The sequence below is a fragment of the Aedes aegypti genome, chromosome 1 (genome assembly GCF_002204515.2).
Source record: "Aedes aegypti strain LVP_AGWG chromosome 1, AaegL5.0 Primary Assembly, whole genome shotgun sequence".
In the NCBI taxonomy this organism is placed as follows: Eukaryota; Metazoa; Arthropoda; class Insecta; order Diptera; family Culicidae; genus Aedes; species Aedes aegypti.
The window spans coordinates 31,630,005-31,649,744 of NC_035107.1; the positions used below are offsets into that span (position 1 = coordinate 31,630,005).

Consider the following 19,740-nt stretch of genomic DNA (forward strand, 5'->3'; position numbering starts at 1 on the left):
ACTAATCCTTTAACCAAATCCTCCAGTTGTTACTCATGGAGATTTTCAAAAAACTTCTACAATTTTTTTTTTTTCGAGGAAACTCACAAAGGTTTATTCCAGAGTGTTTAGAAAAAATAGCTCAAGAGTTTTTTACAAGAAACCCTGCAAGAATTTCTTCAAATGTTCATGTGGAATCCATCCACGTTCTTCCCACAAATTCTTCGGACAAATTTATTTTTTTAAAGGATATTTTTTCCAATGTATTTCGAGAAATTTCTTTAGAAATTCTGTGGAATACAATTCCGTGATTCGATTTATTTGTTTTGTTATCTTTGCAAATTATCTTGGATTTTTTTTAAACTTTCACAAAAGGGTGACTTTGAAACTTATCCTAGTTTTCTCGAAGGGTACTTTAGGATTTATTTTTATTTATTAGGATGTTCCAGGGAAAAATTTTTAAAATAATTTTTGAAGGAATTCAGATGGTTTCTGAAACAATCTATGAAGAAATTCCATTTCTGTGGTTTTCCTTGGGAAAATTCAGGTTGAGGTATCCTAAAAAAAATCTTGAAGAAATTCCTTTGGGAATTATCACTAAATGAACTCCTTTAGAAATTTCTGAAGCAATATTTGAACATTTGGACAAATACTTGAATAATTTTTTGATGAAATTCCTATTCCTATTCCTAAAATATAGTGACTTTCAATTTCTAGTCCTGGGTTAAAATTGTTTTTTGCTTCACTGAGTACAATTTTTTTGCCATCTTTGTCCTACCCATGGTTTCAAACGTGGCCGCGCCTCTGCTGCTAGATATCGTGAAAGCCTCTTTCAAGATTATGAAATAAATTGCCAGGATTTTAAAAAATTACTTCCAAAGTTCTGTAAAAATTTGAGCATTGATTTGGTGAAATTTGGTTTAAAAATTTATCCTTTTGACAATGAAGTATGTTCAGGCTTCATCCATTGAATGTTGAAAGAAGGCACGGTAGAAACATTTTTGTTGTGATCCCAATAATATTAATCTGATATTTGTGTTTTTTTTTCTCACAATGAACCTCAAATCATTACCCCAAGACAGATTTATAAGTAGAACAATTTTAACCTTTATAAAAACTGCAATCGGCAGTGCTAAATCTAGCTGCAAAATTCTAACATTCTAAAATTAAGAACTCAAATAATTTCAACAATTACCGAGCTAAAATGTTAGCTTGAAACAAAATTGATAATTAAAACGGTTAGTCTTGGTATGCTCTATTTAACATCGGGTTGGTAGAATTGCCAACAGGCCAAATATGAGAAGAATCTTCGAACCCTCCGCGGGCCGCACAAAATGAGGTTGCGGGCCGGATGCGACCCGCGGGCCGTACGTTGGGCAGGCCTGTTCTAGTCTAAACATAGCATTAGCCTACTATGCCTGATGTACGTGGCATGGCGCTTACTTGTCTCGATGAGTCAAAACAATTTTTGTCTGATTCTTAGAGAACTTTCTCGGAGATCGTCGTATGGAAATGGAAGCTCTTGTTTCCATGAGAATTCGCATTGTTTTTGAATTGTCAATCAAATTGCACTACAGACAATTTGCTGGAACAAAAGCAGTGCAACGCATTTAAGTCTCCAGAATCAGGAGGAATTCTTTGATCGACTTTCTTATAATTTACAAAGAAATTATCCTTAAATTTCATTAGAAGCTAGTTTGTCACAGTAAAGGTTCATTTCGATCGTATCAATGATGTAACAAGTAATTTATTAATTGGTTAACAGTCAATGCATGAATTTACTTCAATTGATTTGCAGATCATTGTACCAACAAACAACAATCTTTTCGTTGATTCAAGCTCCCATATATGATCAAGTAACATTTCCACGAACATTACAGCACAGCCTAAAGGGGGGAGAAACAGTTGAAGTCATTCGACACTCCACATCCAGGTAGATACCTCCTCGAAGCGCTCAAAGCCAAAAGAATTGCGAAAAGAAACAACTATCATCAGCATTCGCCGTTTTCGGTTTTGGCGTAATGTCTTTGCAATTATCACATTTTTCTTCGACCCTCTCACATACATTCAAATGTGCGCATACATACACTTATAGATAGGCATACACCGTACTTAGGAAGACCCAAACCCAGCATAAGCGTAAAGACGTCGTCGGACGACTCATCGGCTCCATCAAGTCAATCAGCAGCTTGAGCATTGAGCATCGCGCGACCAACGACTTCTACTACACAGGAAGAGACACCGCGCTCCGCATCCAAGTAGGCGGAAAAAGGTAAACAACACCAACAACAGTGCGCATCGTACCTTCGTGCTGTGCGTACACGAATTCTCTCTGCTCTTGGAAGTTTTCTTAAAAACTACCTAAAGCAATAAAACAGTACTTTTCAGTGCTACACAAACAGTACTTTTCAGTGCTAAAATTAAAAACGGTACTTTTCAGTGCTACTTAAACAGTACTTTTCAGTACTATTTTTTCTACTATTGATCCCTTTACGATCCTTGTTTGGACCCGTGCCTTCGATTTTTCGTTGGACCCGTTGGCGAAAGCTAGCGGTGGTAATCCTTCTTGGACACCGTCTAGGGAAAAAACCTCTCGAAGGTCACGTCTTTCTCGTTTATTAACTAAACATGGTATCAACAACTAACAAAAGGAAAGGTGAATCTCTGAATTCACTACTTCCTTCCAAAAAAGTGGGTTTTAAAACTGTCACTACACGTGGCAAGAATGGAAGAAAGGACGCTTCCCCGGAATGCGAAGTTTCTTCCATGGGTGAAATGAATAATTGTATTGAAATGAGCAATCAGTTCGATGCTCTAGACAAATTTTCCGAACACCAAATCGAAGCAGCCTCTAGCCCAGGCTCTTTGATTCAAGTGAGGAAGCAAAGAGTGCCGCCTATCGTGGTCAGTTGTTCCGAATTTGGGGGATTTAGGCAGGAGATCTTGAACTCCATTAGGGGAATCAAGGTTTCCTTCCAAATCGCAAAGAAAGGAGACTGTCGCGTTTTGCCGGAAACTCTTAAAGATCGCGAACTTCTTCTCAGATATCTTGAAGAGAAGAAGCACAAATTTTTTACTTATGACGACAAAACTGAACGTTTGTTCAAAGTTGTCTTGAAAGGTCTCTCAAGTGACTATAAGTCACCTGAAGAGATCAAAAATGGAATAAATGATTTACTTGGATTTTCCCCAGTCCAAGTAATCATTATGAAAAAGAGAACCCAATCTGGCATTGTTCGGAAAGGGCTTTCTCAAGAATATTATTTAGTTCACTTTAACAAAAAAGAACTAAATAATATTAAAGCTTTAGAAAAAGCTAAACTTATGTTCGATGTCCGTGTGACGTGGGAACATTTCCAGAAACCTGGAGGAAATTACCAGAACCCCACTCAGTGCCGTCGGTGCCAAAAGTGGGGTCATGGTACAAAAAATTGTCGCATGGATGCTAAATGCATGATTTGCGGAGGTTCTTCTCACGCTAAGGACGACTGTCCTGTGAAAGAAGATACCAGAAAATTTCAATGCGCCAATTGCAAGGGCCCTCACAAAGCTAACTTTTGGGAATGCATTTCACGCAAAAGAGTCGTTGAGGCTCGTGCCAAGCAGATGAAGGATAATATCCGTTACGATAACGGTCGTTTCCGGAATTTGCCTGGTAGAGTATCGAACAATGCTCATTTTTCAGTTAACGATCGCTTGATTAGGAATCATACCCACCAGGAAGATCATAATCATGCTCATTCACAAACAAATTTTAATCCGTCGGGTAGCCGTTCGAATCTTTCAATTTCGAATGTATCTACCCACGGTAAATCCTTTGCCGATATCGTAGCAGGTAATTTGAACTCTTCCCCTGTTCGTTCCATGAGTACCCACTCTACTTGTTTCAAATCAAATGGAAAAAACCCTACCGCCACAGATAACTCCTACCCCGCTTCTTCGTCTACCGAAAATTCCAATGGGAAATCATCAGATGATATGTCTGCCTCTGATTTTAATTTTCTAACTGAACAATTGAATCTAATGATTGATGCAATGTTCAAAGCCACCACTATGACTGAAGCAGTCCAAGTAGGTGTAAAATTTACAAATCAAATTGTTATTGGATTACGTTTTTCTAATGGATCCAAATAATAATTTAAATATTTTAAATTGGAATGCTCGTTCTCTGAATGGTAAAGAGGACGAGTTGTTTAATTTTCTTACGGTTAATAACGTGCATATAGCAGTTATTACCGAAACGTATTTAAAACCTGGATCTAAACTCAAAAGAGATCCTAACTTTTTTGTTTATCGTAATGATCGACTTGATGGGGCATGTGGGGGAGTTGCAATCATCATTCATAGGCGTATAAAACATCAACTGTTTTCGTCATTTGAAACTAAAGTTTTTGAAACTTTAGGTGTTTCTGTTGAAACACAGTTTGGTAAATATACTTTCATAGCTGCCTATTTGCCTTTTCAATGCTCTGGACAGCAAGTTAATTGGCTTCAAACTGACTTGCGAAAATTAACTCGCAATAAGTCAAATTTTTTTGTCATTGGTGACTTTAATGCCAAACATCGGTCATGGAATAATTCTCAAAGTAATTCCAACGGCAGAATTTTATTTGATGAGTGCTCTTCAGGATATTTCTCAATTCAATACCCTGATAGCCCTACATGTTTTTCCTCTTCTAGAAATCCATCTACGATTGACTTGGTCTTAACCGACTCTAGTCATCTTTGTAGCCAATTAGTTACTCATGCTGATTTTGATTCTGATCATGTCCCTGTTACATTTCAAATATCGCATGAAGCGATTCTCAATCCTATCAGCTCCACTTTCAATTATTTACGAGCCGACTGGAATATATATGAAACGTATGTTGACTCTAATCTTGATGTTAACATTTCTTTAGAAACTAAAATTGATATTGACAATGCTCTTGAAACTTTAACAAATTCCATTGTTGAAGCCAGAAACATTGCGATTCCAAAATGTGAAGTAAAATTTGAATCCGTGATTATAGACGATGATCTTAAACTCTTGATCCGTCTTAAAAACGTGAGGAGAAGGCAATTTCAACGCACTCGTGATCCTGCTATGAAAATTATATGGCAGGATTTGCAGAAAGAAATCAAGAAACGTTTTGCAGATTTAAGAAACAAAAATTTTGAAAATAAAATTTCTCAATTGGACCCCGGCTCTAAGCCCTTTTGGAAATTATCGAAAATCTTGAAAAAACCTCAGAAGCCAATACCGGCATTGAAAGAGGAAAACAAATTATTACTAACTAATTGCGAAAAAGCTCAAAAACTTGCTATGCAGTTTGAAAGTGCGCACAATTTTAATTTAGGACTTACTAGTCCAATTGAAAATGAAGTTACTCAGGAGTTCGAAAATATTCTCAATCAAGAGAACTTTTTCGAAAATGCCTGGGAGACTGATTTGGAAGAAGTGAGAACTATTATTAAAAAATTCAAAAACATGAAAGCTCCTGGCGATGATGGAATTTTCTACATCCTCATCAAGAAACTTCCAGAAAGTAGCTTATCATTTTTAGTTGATATATTTAACAAATGTTTTCAATTAGCATATTTTCCTGACAAATGGAAAAATGCTAAGGTTGTTCCAATTTTAAAACCAGACAAAAATCCTGCAGAAGCTTCTAGCTATCGTCCAATCAGTTTGCTTTCCTCCATCAGTAAACTTTTTGAAAAGGTTATTTTGAACAGAATGATGGCCCACATCAACGAAAATTCAATTTTTGCCAATGAACAGTTCGGATTCCGCCATGGACATTCGACCACTCATCAACTTTTACGTGTAACAAATTTGATCCGTTCCAACAAATCTGAAGGCTACTCTACTGGTCTTGCTCTTCTAGACATAGAAAAAGCATTCGACAGTGTTTGGCATGAAGGTTTGATTGTAAAATTGAAAAATTTTAATTTTCCAACATACATTGTTAGAATAATTCAAAGTTATCTGTCAAATCGTACACTTCAGGTTAATTATCAGAACTCCAGATCTGAAAGACTTCCTGTAAGAGCTGGTGTTCCCCAAGGCAGCATTTTGGGACCAATATTATACAATATTTTCACATCTGACTTACCTGAGTTACCTCAGGGATGTCAAAAATCTTTGTTTGCGGATGACACAGGCCTCTCCGCCAAAGGACGAAGCCTGCGTGTCATCTGTAGTCGATTGCAAAAAAGTTTGGATATTTTTTCTTCATACTTGCAAAAATGGAAGATTTCTCCTAATGCTTCCAAAACTCAACTAATAATATTCCCACATAAACCAAAAGCTCTTTATTTGAAACCTTCAAGTAGACATGTTGTCACGATGAGAGGGGTTCCAATAAATTGGTCAGATGAAGTTAAGTATCTAGGACTCATGCTAGATAAGAATTTAACTTTCAAAAATCACATTGAGGGCATTCAAGCCAAATGTAACAAATATGTAAAATGTCTCTATCCCCTTATTAATAGAAAATCAAAACTTTGTCTTAAGAACAAGCTTTTGATATTCAAACAAATTTTCAGGCCAGCCATGTTGTATGCTGTACCAATATGGACTAGCTGTTGTAATACCAGGAAGAAAGCTCTGCAGAGAATTCAAAATAAAATTTTGAAAATGATTCTGAGGCTTCCTCCCTGGTATAGTACCAATGAGTTACATAGGATATCCAATGTTGAAACATTGGAACAAATGTCAAATAAAATAATCAATAATTTCAGGCAAAAATCGTTACAATCTTCTATTGCCACGATTAATGCGTTATATGTTTAGGTTAAGTTAGGTTAAGTATATTAAAAACTTTTTTTTTCTCTTATAAGCAGGTGAAATCAACTCACCTGTAAAAAATCTGAACTGCTACGGCAAATGAAATGTAATATGTTGTTAACAAAATGTTAATAAAATCTTAGATTTGTTTTACCAAATTAGGATGATAGTGTTGTCTAATAACACAGAACACCTAGATATAAGAAATAATGAATGTAATGTTTGGATTGATACTAATAAAGAAATTAAAAAAAAAAAAAAAAAAAAAAAAAAAAAAAAAAAAAAAAAAAAAAAAAAAAAAACACCAACAACAACGCAACGGTTCGAAGTCTTGAAAGGAGAACGGCGCGCGGATTCCTCCGCCGAATCGGATGTAGAAAAGTTTCCATCCTCAGCTCAACTGAACCACCCAACCAACCACCTTTAGCACTGAGCGACGTGTGTGGGTGACGGGGGTGGACGGGCGCAGCACGCAAACGGAACAAGAGAGCGAGAGAGCGAGTTGGAAACTCACCACACCACCCCGTGCACTGAAAAGGAAACTCACCTCCGTCGAGAAGGTGTGTGCGAGAGAGGGCGCATCAGCATAAGCACCACGCAAGAAGAGAGCGTAGCGCAAGCAGACGGGTTCGTCGTGTTCGGATTCATCATTATCACATCAAGCAAGCGGTTGAGACGGGAAAAGCGAAAGCCTTCGCATCAGCCCCAGTCGTGCTCTCGCTCAGAGCAGAGTCAGGTCGATGATTGCGTGCGTGTGTGAGTGAGTGAGTGTGCGACAGATATCGACACGGACGAAGCAAGCGCTGAGCAAGGAGTCCGACGCAAAGCACACAGTCGCAGCTGCCCACAGCGAGCGAAGCAAGCGAGGTGTGGCGCGTGAGGTGAGACGGGAGACGAAGACGATAGCGCGCGCAGCAGCAGCAGCAACAGCATGAGAAACTTCTTTCTCAATTTCTCATAGTCATATCTGCCAAGACTGTCGTGGAAGAAACATCTCCTCTTCGGTCGTTCGTCCGTGCGCCGACGATCACGCAGCATTTTTCTGGAGTTTCCTCAGCTCGAAGGAGGGATCTTAGAGGGTAGACTTTGCATCCAGCGAAGGATCAGCGCGCGCGCGTTTGTGAAGAACCCAAGATCGAAGACTTGGTTGATTTTTGAAGTGTTGAAACGAACGAGAATAGTTTGTGCGAATATTTGGAGCCTGAATGAAACTCGATTGGAGATTTGGGAGTTGTGAATGATTTTTACTAAGTGGAAACTGAAACGAATCTAGTGCAAACAATACAACGAAAACTTGTTGGAAGATAGTCGAAGAACGTGTGGAGCTCAATCGAAGCAATCACAGTGCAGAAATGTGAATCAATCGAATGAATCGAACCAATCTAGAGTGCCTTGCAGTTGCAAACCGAGCTTAAAGTGATGAAATCAGTTGACGGATTATGTGACCCAATATCGAAGCTTGGTGGAAGATAGTAGTGCCTTTGGAAGATTCCATCCATCCAACTGAATGAAGTGCAATTGAAGATTTATCGGAAACCATAGTGAGGCAATCCAAAGAACTTAATCATCACGCTTGAAGGAGCTAGCCGAAGTTGAAACATTTACTCAACCGTGGACCGCGAGGAGAAGCGAGGAAACCGTACTCGAGGGGCGCTCAAGGTAAGTCAAGCTTTATATCTACAAACCCATCGCGTTTCGCGACCCGCATGAAAAGCTCTCGAGCAGCAGAGGAAGAGAAATCCATCCAGGGTCATCCTCATTAGAAGGCACTCGGGGTGATGTTTCATCAAAGTGATTGGTGGCTACGATCCGAGTGCTCTTTTTGAAGGAGAATCAGCGGATCGCCACACCCTGAAGCTGAAACCGTTTCCTATCGATTTTTCTTGCCTTCTTCCATCCGTCGAAGGACGAGATATATCTCTCTTATCTAACTCACGAGGAATCCACTCCCGCCTCCGAGACCTCGCCGTGGAGTGTGGTCGCGGAGGAGGAACACGAGGGCACAGCTTTCTGCGCATATGCCAGAAATCCAGGTGAGAAGCTGATGAAATCACCTCCAGCTGCTGCCACCATCCCTCTATCCCATCGACTCTTCCCAATCAGGAATCAAGAGGTCTCCGTTGCCTTAAGCTGCTCGGTAAACATCCCACCGCCGCCTTCGACCACCCGTTTGACCCGTTTTCTCCCTCCCCGTGCTCCGGGGGCTTCAAAGAGTCGCAGTAAGCCTCGGTGGGGTTGTGTTATCTCACGGGTTCGGAGCAAACAAAGCCAACTTCGATCTCTCGTCTTATCATCATCAACCACCGCGCGCTGCACAGAGGAGTGACTAGTCTCAAATTGGTGGTTATAATTTCAAATTTGAGATTTTTGATCACGATATATATTTGTTTAATCTACAGTCAACTCTCCCTAACTCGATATTCTGTACATATTCAGATTTTTTCCATGATTCCATGGAATTAGCGGTCCCTTCAATCTACGCTGTCCATAATTGCATATTTGTAGCATTCGACAGAAGTATATCCAACAAACATTTTTGCTGAATAAGTGTTGAACAAATCACTCTCAAGCCTTTTTCAGTTTAATAAACTATTGTTCTGCTACTAAAGCTTACTTAGGTAGGCATGGAGGAAATGCATTACCAAGTGTGTATTTTTGTCAGTATGGGAAGAAACTAAAATTTCCGAAATTTAAAAAGAGCTCAACAATACTTATTTGAGGCGGAAACTTTTTTACTGTGTGAGATTTTTTATCCCGTTATATTTTTGTAATACACAGTCAGGTCACGTGCACGATATTCTGTACTTATTTATATGTTTCCCTAGCTCCATGGTATTTGCTGTCCTTCAATCTACGCTGTCCATAATCGCTTATTCGTAACATTCGCCAAAATAGGCATTGAGGAAATGAAATACAAAGCGTGTTTTTTGTCAGTATAGCCTGATTTGCTGCTGAAAAGGAATCGCTAAAGAAATTCCTCGCCGATTCCTTGCACAAATTTTCTACAGCGTTTCCCGTTTGAACTGACATTTCATTTAAACTGCGTACTGCGATCAGAAAAAAGCGCTCCCTTCATCGACTAGGGTAACGGTCGTATTTTGGACCCTCTAAGGAAGTGATTCTAGTTGTTTGCCCCAATCAATTAATTGCACAGCGTAACCAAGTCAAAGAACATGCCAAAATGTAGAGAAAAACTTCATCTACGAAATAAAAATGCCGATACGGTCATGTAGGATCCAAAAAACGTCGAAACTAATTAAATTGTTAAGCACTGTTTTCCATCATTTTGGACACACCAATACATTTGAGACCCTCAAAGTATATATTTTGGACCCTCGGCGTTTTTTATCGTTTAGCGACAAAATCCACGACACCAAGCATATTATATTGCCCATAGTCTAATCATTCGATTGACAATGGAAAACCAAAGAAATTCTACGCTTTTAGTTCAGAAATTTGAAAAAAGTTTTTGTTTACATTTGAAAAATTTCTGACGGCTTTAATTTCTGTTTGTAACGCGTTGTAACGGTTGCATGAATGCAACAATTAAATGAAATTAATTTCAGATAAAATAAAGACATTTTCTATGTGCAAACGGTTGAGGCAAGTGCGGAATAGTCCTATCTTTCCAAACGGCATGCAAATTGAGTTGGTCTCTCCAGGTCCGTCCCACTTGGGCTTTGATTTGGTTCCACTTCTAGTACTGCATTTGGTCCCTCGGTATTGCAAAAGGTACCCAAGTTTGACAGATCGCAGTACACTTTTCACGGCATTCTAGATCACCCTATGAGCCTTAAAATTTTGGGCAACTGCAAGGAACATGGAGGTCTTTATTTTGTCTTTGGTCTCTCGATTTAAACTGGGAAATTTGCAGGAAAACGGCCCAGGGGGTCCAAAATATATAGGGGTCAAAAATATATTGGTTACCCTACTCACATGAATTTCCCATGCCAAGAAATTACTTGCTAGTAGCGTATCAGGTTAATGGGGAAAACTAAGATTTTCGAATTTTGAAATTTATGGTACCAAGAGCTCAACAATACTTATAAGGACTGTTCATTTTATAAAGTGGACACTTTGTTTATGCTATATCTTTTTTATTTATTGATAAAATCGTAATCGGTTTTCTGTGTATCGTTGACCTATTATTCTAAAATGCTATGAAAATATAAAATCTTTGAAAATGCTTTTGGTTGAAGAGCTAAATAGTTTTTCCAAAAACTCTTAAAAAAAGCTGTCCGTCAAAGTTTAACATTATTTTTCGCAAAACAAAAATCCTTATTTTTATGAACAAATTGTATGTTTGTATCCTTTACTATTCTACTAAAGATAAAGCTTTAAAAATATCAATTATATTCCACCATTCTATGACATTAGGTAACTTTAGTGATTTACCCATTTATGGCCAAATTTGCTGATACACCATCCTTTCACTCCCAGCAAAAGAGAAAAGTAAAAAGCGTGTTCAAAACTAGTTTGGATTACTAAAGAAACTATATTAGTATAAACGAAAGCTAAATCGTGAGATTAAACTACAGTCTTAAGTATAAATTTTACTGTTTATGGTAGTTTTACTAAAAATTCTCATACTTTTAAAATCATGTACGCATATTTATCGATCTACAGCAAATTGTAAACAGTTTTCTCCGAATTTTTCAATTGGTAATCTCAGAATAACATATTATGAAAATAATATGTGGAAAATAAAATCGATTTTATTACAGCAGTGTTGCCAATTTTGATGATTGTCAATGTACTTTGATAGGTCTTCTAAGAATAAAACAATTGTGTTTCTGTTGTGCTTTGAATGTGACGTGGGGACTTACTAAGTAACTCTATAAAGGCGTAAGTTATTTTTCATATTAATACTATATTAGGACTTCCGTCAGGACGTACTTTTACACTAAAAATCCTACTCATATCAATTCACATCAAATTTAAAAAAAAATTCTTTAAAAATATACGGGAAAATTGATTTTATTATATCTGTAAAATTGTTGCTCCAAAATTAACTTGATTTTTTCCATCAGGCTTCTGATTGATGATGCTTTCGAAGAACAAGCCTTTTTTGAATATAGAAAATATAAATTATCGAATTTTCCAGCCAATTTCTTACAATCATTGATTTTGATAACCTCAAAAAATCGACCGATCTAATCGTTGTTCCATATTCGTGTGAAATTTAATTATTTTGGAGAATTTTTATTATCACAACATTGTACAATACTAGTCGAACGATGTGCAAAAAACCGATTGAAATTTCATTGATTAATAAGAAAGATACAGCATGCACAAGGTATCCACTTTATAAGATGAACAGTCCTTAATAAGGGGGTAGAGACATTTTACATATTTATTACATTTGGCTTGAATGCCCTCAATGTGATTTTTGAAAGTTAAATTCTTATCTAGCATGAGCCCTAGATACTTAACTTCATCTGACCAATTTATTGGAACCCCTCTCATCGTGACAACATGTCTACTTGAAGGTTTCAAATAAAGATCTTTTGGTTTATGTGGGAATATTATTAGTTGAGTTTTGGAAGCATTAGGAGAAATCTTCCATTTTTGCAAGTATGAAGAAAAAATATCCAAACTTTTTTGCAATCGACTACAGATGACACGCAGGCTACGTCCTTTGGCGGAGAGGCCTGTGTCATCCGCAAACAAAGATTTTTGACATCCCTGAGGTAGCTCAGGTAAGTCAGATGTGAAAATATTGTATAATATTGGTCCCAAAATGCTGCCTTGGGGAACACCAGCTCTTACAGGAAGTCTTTCAGATCTAGGCTGACCATGAGCTAATACAACAAAAACGGGACAAATGAAGTCCAAAAGCAGGATGATCTTAAAAAAAGATAGATAGGTATCCGGTCATTGGGTCAAATTACGTTAGGCCGAAGTATGTTAGGCTCAAAACCCAATTAGAACAGTTCTTTCAAGGATCCAATTGTGTTTTTTATTTATTTAGATTTTTTTTCATGAAAGGTTTCATTTGAATACAGGTGGCCCTCAATTACTCCAGCAGAGATATTCTTTTCAATAAGACTAAGTGCAAAGAACGTTTTTTTGTAGGGACTATCGTATGACCCAGTGTTTTTTCCTTTATTCAATAAGTTTTCTCTCTCCTGTTTTTGCTATCTGTGCTTTATATACATTTTAGGTACTCTTACCTTCATTAGTATTTCTTCCTCTTGGTGTAAATTTGCTACTCTTTAGAGCTACACGTTCATAGTTATCTGTGGAGTTATGGCTTGTTAAGATCACATCTCATCCTCTTATAATCGTTGGCTGCTCTTTCGAGTAATGTTGCTTCAGCGAATAATCATCAGATCTATTTTCATCTATATGTTGTACTCTCAAATTATATCATTTTGATTTATGGCACTTCTCATATTATAAACTTGGATTTTTTTTTTCAGCAAAGCTTAATCTGAAGCCCTTCCCTATCTGAAGGTAATTGTAAAAAGTGGCATTACCTACCATATGTTTTACCATTCGGACTAACAATCCTTTCGGCCTAATGATTCATTCGGCTATATGATCCATCAGCCCTAATTTGTTTCAGCCTAACATATTTCGGCCGGACTCATCAGCTATAGATAATGGTCGTCCATATTTTAAAATTTTCTACTGCAAACTTCTTAACGATATCTGGTCACTCGCAAATCTCATTTGAATCATAAATCTTTAAGATTATTTCTTTTTGTTGTGATTTAAAAATATTCTGAAACGCAGACTATGTATCTCTGTGAAAAATATTCCAGAATCATAGTCGTAAGAAAATGAAAAAAAGGATAATAGTCTTACGATGTATGATTGAAAAAAAAACTTCATTCATTCATCGTTTAACAATTCATTTTTGAGAATGTAGCCTTTTAAATTTCATTATTGATAGAAAGTAGAATTATTGTTCAATATAATATGTATATATATTTGATAGATAATGTTTCTCTAAGATAAGAAGATTCAAAAAATCTAATAAGCATTGAAAGTATTTTTTCACTCAATTTTTGTTCACATAGGTTTGTTTGGAAGCCAATATTTTTTTCTTTGAATGATACATAATATTGAAAAATGAATTCAATTTTTAGTAGAAATTATAGTTCTGAAAACGCAGAAGCAAGTTTTTTTAAGGTCAAGTTTTGTAAAGAAAAAAAAACAAATGGAACGAAATACGAAAAAATGTCCATTGCAAGACACAACGTAGAAAATGATCTGCTCATGATGTAGGAAACTAACTTCGAGCTATAGGGAAAAAGATTGGAAATTTTCGTATTTTTATGTTAAATATTGATGAGACACAGTTTTCGTTAAAATAAAAAATAGCATAAATATGAGCGAAAAAGTTAGTGGCGAACTCGCCTAATAAGTGCCTGAACAAAATTTTAATAAAATGTTTGTGTTCGATACTAAACATATTTCTGACTGACAAACTGAAAACTACTAAAAAAGATAAGCAGGTATTAATTTTTTTGAAAATAATTTAAACTAAGTTGCGCATATTCCTAATTTCCAAAAATACGGGACAAATTACACATTTTTAATAATACGACGGGACAGCCCAAGAAGGTCGTAAAAACGGTACTGTCCCGTGAAATACGGTACGTATGGTCAGCCTATTCAGATCTGGAGTTCTGATAATTAACCTGAAGTGTACGATTTGACAGATAACTTTGAATTATTCTAACAATGTATGTTGGAAAATTAAAGTTTTTCAATTTTACAATCAAACCTTCATGCCAAACACTGTCGAATGCTTTTTCTATGTCTAGAAGAGCAAGACCAGTAGAATAGCCTTCAGATTTGTTGGAACGGATCAAATTTGTTACACGTAAAAGTTGATGAGTGGTCGAATGTCCATGGCGGAAACCGAACTGTTCATTGGCAAAAATTGAATTTTCGTTGATGTGGGCCATCATTCTGTTCAAAATAACCTTTTCAAAAAGTTTACTGATGGAGGAAAGCAAACTGATTGGACGATAGCTAGAAGCTTCTGCAGGATTTTTGTCTGGTTTTAAAATTGGAACAACCTTAGCATTTTTCCATTTGTCAGGAAAATATGCTAATTGAAAACATTTGTTAAATATATCAACTAAAAATGATAAGCTACTTTCTGGAAGTTTCTTGATGAGGATGTAGAAAATTCCATCATCGCCAGGAGCTTTCATATTTTTGAATTTTTTAATAATAGTTCTCACTTCTTCGAAATCAGTCTCCCAGGCATTTTCGAAAACGTTCTCTTGATTGAGAATCTTTTCGAAGTCCTGAGTAACTTGATTTTCAATTGGACTAGTAAGTCCTAAATTAAAATTGTGCGCACTTTCAAACTGCATTGCAAGTTTTTGAGCTTTTTCGCAATTAGTTAGTAATAATTTGTTTTCCTCTTTCAATGCCGGTATTGGCTTCTGAGGTTTTTTCAAGATTTTAGATAATTTCCAAAAGGGCTTAGAGCCAGGGTCCAATTGAGAAATTTTATTTTCAAAATTTTTGTTTCTTAAATCTGCAAAACGTTTCTTGATTTCTTTCTGCAAATCCTGCCATATAATTTTCATGCCTTCTCCTCACGTTTTTAAGACGGATCAAGAATTTAAGATCATCGTCTATAATCACGGATTCAAATTTTACTTCACATTTTGGAATTGCAATGTTCCTGGCTTCAACAATGGCATTTGTTAAAGTTTCAAGAGCATTGTCAATATCAATTTTAGTTTCTAAAGAAATGTTAACATCAAGATTAGAGTCAACATACGTTTCATATATATTCCAGTCGGCTCGTAAATAATTGAAAGTTGAGCTGATAGGATTGAGAATCGCTTCATGCGATATTTGAAATGTAACAGGGACATGATCAGAATCAAAATCAGCATGAGTAACTAATTGGCTACAAAGATGACTAGAGTCGGTTAAGACCAAGTCAATCGTAGATGGATTTCTAGAAGAGGAAAAACATGTCGGGCTATCAGGGTATTGAATTGAGAAATATCCTGAAGAGCACTCATCAAATAAAATTCTGCCGTTGGAATTACTTTGAGAATTATTCCATGACCGATGTTTGGCATTAAAGTCACCAATGACAAAAAATTTTGACTTATTGCGAGTCAATTTTCGCAAGTCAGTTTGAAGCAAATTAACTTGCTGTCCAGAGCATTGAAAAGGCAAATAGGCAGCTATGAAAGTATATTTACCAAACTGTGTTTCAACAGAAACACCTAAAGTTTCAAAAACTTTAGTTTCAAATGACGAAAACAGTTGATGTTTTATACGCCTATGAATGATGATTGAAACTCCCCCACATGCCCCATCAAGTCGATCATTACGATAGTTTGCTAAAGTTGTCATTTTCGCATTCGTATACCGTGTGGTAAGTACGATGATACTTTATGCCCAGAGAAGTCAAGGAAATTTCCATTAGGGATCATCCAAAAATGACGTCCATCATTAGGGGGAGGGGGGGATGGACGATGGGCGATGGACGTCATATTTAAATCGTCCCTTACGAAAATATCCTGGAGCGACCGGAACACCTTCAGCATGGCTTTGCTTTGTAGCCACGGACTCTAACCACTCGGCTAAGGAAGGCCGAGCACACCGTGCATTAAGGGCAGAGGATAATTTTGTCCTTGATTGATCGAAACTACTCCTGTGTGCAGGCGCAGAGAATGTGAGCTTTGTTTGCTTTGATCGAAATCTTTCAGCCACGCCACTCTCAAATAGTCAAACAAGTCATCGTATAAATCGAAGCAGGCTGGTCGTCGTTCCAAGTGCTGCGCGCAGGTGATGAGGTAATACCCTAGCTACACTAAAATCGTACCATCCATCCTATTCTCGGAACGGCACTGCGCTGCTGTCGAAATGCCTCTTCCTCTTGCTTCACGCAACAGATTTCGAAATCATTTCTCGATTCGATTCCGATTCCGATCGATGTTTTATTAGGCGACGTCGACGACGACGAAAGGGGATTTCTGAGTGAGTTTTGTTCCCCCGCGAGATAAGACCCTCTTTCCCGATGCGATGCGATATATTTGCTTTCAGATAAAGCCAGAATAAAAAAAAATGTGTGACGGCGACGAGAAACCGCGGTCTCGAATGCGCTTCACTCTCGCGCGCTTAAGCGTTTGCGGTGATCTGTCACTGGGCAGTGGTGCCAATTTGCCGGATCAATATGGATTTTCCCATGAATTTGTCAGGTTCTACGTATACCACATGCAGAATCCAGAATTCTTTTAGACAACAATTCGTAAAATCTTACAGATTTTCGGACAACTGCCCTGGCATCCCTGCTCTTGTGTTTGTCGTCGATGGCGATGATGATGGCGGTGATAAAAACCGATTCACGATGGATTCTTTATCAGTTGGGTTGGGTTTTAGTTCGGTTGGGCGCGATAATGTCTCAACACTCTGCTTGCGGCGGTGCTGCGCTGATGTAGGTATCGATTCCATCGGGAAGCGGGATAGATGCTGTCAGTCAGAGGTGCGGACAGACCTGATGATTGTCACGTCGAAGAGTTCGGCCTGATTTATCACCAGGGGTGAGATGTCTTTTGTTTTGCTTGCGTCAGCAGGTTCTGAGAATTGATGCCCAACTTAGAATATTTACAGCAGCACGCAGCGAACTGTCAAAACAGCGCGAATCATAATCGCTGCTATATAATCTGCTTCCGGTTTTTCTGATAACATGCAAATGCTTTGACAACGTTCGGCTAGTGTCACCTGTCAAGAAAATTTAAAATTTTATCGGTTTTGAAGCTTCAACAATCGATTTCGAGGAACGTTTCCCTGACAACTGACAATCTGTTTGACATATCAGAAAATCAACATCTAGCCTACTGATGGCAAGAAACAAATTGGATTTTTTGACTTACTTCAATGTTTCGAGCGTTTCGTTTCTATACGTTTAAGTAATGGTCAGCATTTGGAAAGCTGCTGTGAAACATACGGAACACTTCTTAGAAGCATTTCTAAAGCTTATTTATCTAAAACATTTAAAAAAACGAAAGCTTCTTAGCATTCGGTAAGCTTCACTCAATCATTTCATGAAGAAAACTTTTCCGAAGCATTTAGAAAGACTTTCTGAAGCAATCGGGAAATTTCTATGAAACATTTGAAGAGTTCGCTGCAGCATTCGGAAAGCTTCCCTGAAGAAGTCTCGAAGCTTCTTTAAAACATTTAGAAAACTTCTCTGACGCAATCTAAAAATTTCTCTGAAGCGTTCGGAACGCTTCTCTGAAGTCCAACCGAATCGAATCAAAATCGAAGATTCGGAAATGTTTCAAGTGCTTCTCGGAATCATTCAGGAGACTTCATTGAATTTCGTTAGAGAAATCGAATCGTGATAAATTCGAAATTGATGCAAATAAGTTTGCTTACAGCGGCACGTGAAGAAAATGTCACGGCCTACCATGCGCTAGTCAGCAACTGACAGCACGAAGATGCGAGAGACAGAAAGGAACAATCTAACTAAAACACTCTCCTCTTTTGAAACCGTGAGTTGAAAATCCTCCATCGCAGAATCATCGTTATCCTTCGCCTCCTTCCCCTTAGAAACCAAACTCCGAAGAACATCGCGTGACGTTCACCCCAAACCAGCCGCACGCAAAAGTCGCCACCTCCTCGAGCACGGGAAAATCCATTATTCCCAGAAGAATTCCCCCGCGCTCCGTTCCGCCTGGTTGGTTCCTTCCTTCCTTCCCACCATCCATTTAGTGACTCTTCCTTTCTTCCCCACGCTTTCCACATGCGGATTGGATGATGATGATGATGATGATTATGGTGGTGTTGCGGCAACGTATAATGAGATAAAAACTCTTACTGCCGGTTCGAATCTTGCGCGCGCGCATCGGAAAACTGGGATTTCGCAACCAACAAAGATGGCGTCGTCCCTGCCGAACATCTTCTTTTGTGCTCTCCGGCGTGGTTGGTTGGATGGCTTGCTCGGATGCCCTCTGCCTCTCTTCGATCCGAGGAGGCGGGATGGGGGGACTCCAGATTCTCGGAAGCCTCGCGCTTGGACGTACATACAAAGAAGAACAGCACCACAGCAGGCGAGTTGTGGCTCGTTGTTAAGGTGATGATGGCAGCCAGCACACACACGTATCGAGAAGGTACATAAGGCTCGCAAACGACGATGATTACTAATGATGATGAATGGATTTTCAGTCTGATTAATGGCTCCCGCGCGCTGCCGAAATGTACTGTCACGTACACTCATTGTGTTGCCCATCGCTGCCGCCATCATCTTTTTTTTCGGGTGCTCTGCAGGGTCGAGATCAAAAGTGCTGATACGCCCCTCATCTGCCGTCGCTGCTCTGCCAGTTCCACGTACATTATAAATATATTCAAAATAATCATCCATCCCATTTGAGAGCCGTCAGAAGCGAGCACCACGGAGGTGACAATGTGCCTATTTCGAACGCGCATCGTTTAACTCCAGCAGCCGCCCCTTGTTTTCGCCCGCCTTCAGCCGCGACTTGTGCCGCCCGCCAGCCACGCCGCCCCATCGTAAATTGATAATTGCTATTGTTATAACACATTAGAGGCGTCCCGTGATCGCACAAGTTCATCTGATGGCACATCAGCGGCGCGGGCCCATTAAATCACAGTCAGCCGCCCGCGTCCGCCTCACCAGATCCAAATCGGCGTAACTTCAATTGCCCCGTGCCACGAGATCCACACAAATAATACGCCATCATCTTCCTGACTGCTCTTCATGCTCCGCGCGCGACCAATTCGGTATGATTAGAAACGATCTCGGCACGTCTTCGCCGCTAACCGCCGCCGCCGCCGCCATCGTCTTTCTGACAGATTGACATTAGAAGCAATAAATAGCGAAAGAAGCAGCAGTTCGTCAACCATCGAAGAAAACTGCACGCTCTCCGGCTGAAGTCTTGTGCGAGCAGATCGTAGCAGGCGGCGGCGGTGGCCCATCGCCTGCTCGGATTCGATTGTTTTTGCTCAACCGCCCTTGCGTTCGCCTCCAGCCATCGCCG

General features: G+C 38.7%; 1 protein-coding gene across 3 annotated transcripts in view; it reads left to right on the plus strand.

Annotated features, from left to right (window-relative positions):
- The first annotated feature begins 7,419 nt into the window (after window positions 1–7,419).
- LOC110674836 (RE1-silencing transcription factor) overlaps window positions 7,420–19,740 on the plus strand; it is a 54,910-nt gene continuing 42,589 nt past the window's right edge. For all 3 annotated transcript variants that reach the window (XM_021839317.1, XM_021839315.1, XM_021839318.1), the window contains exon 1: window positions 7,420–8,410. The gene's annotated coding sequence lies outside the window, so the exon portion shown is untranslated. The remainder of the gene's footprint in view (window positions 8,411–19,740) is intronic.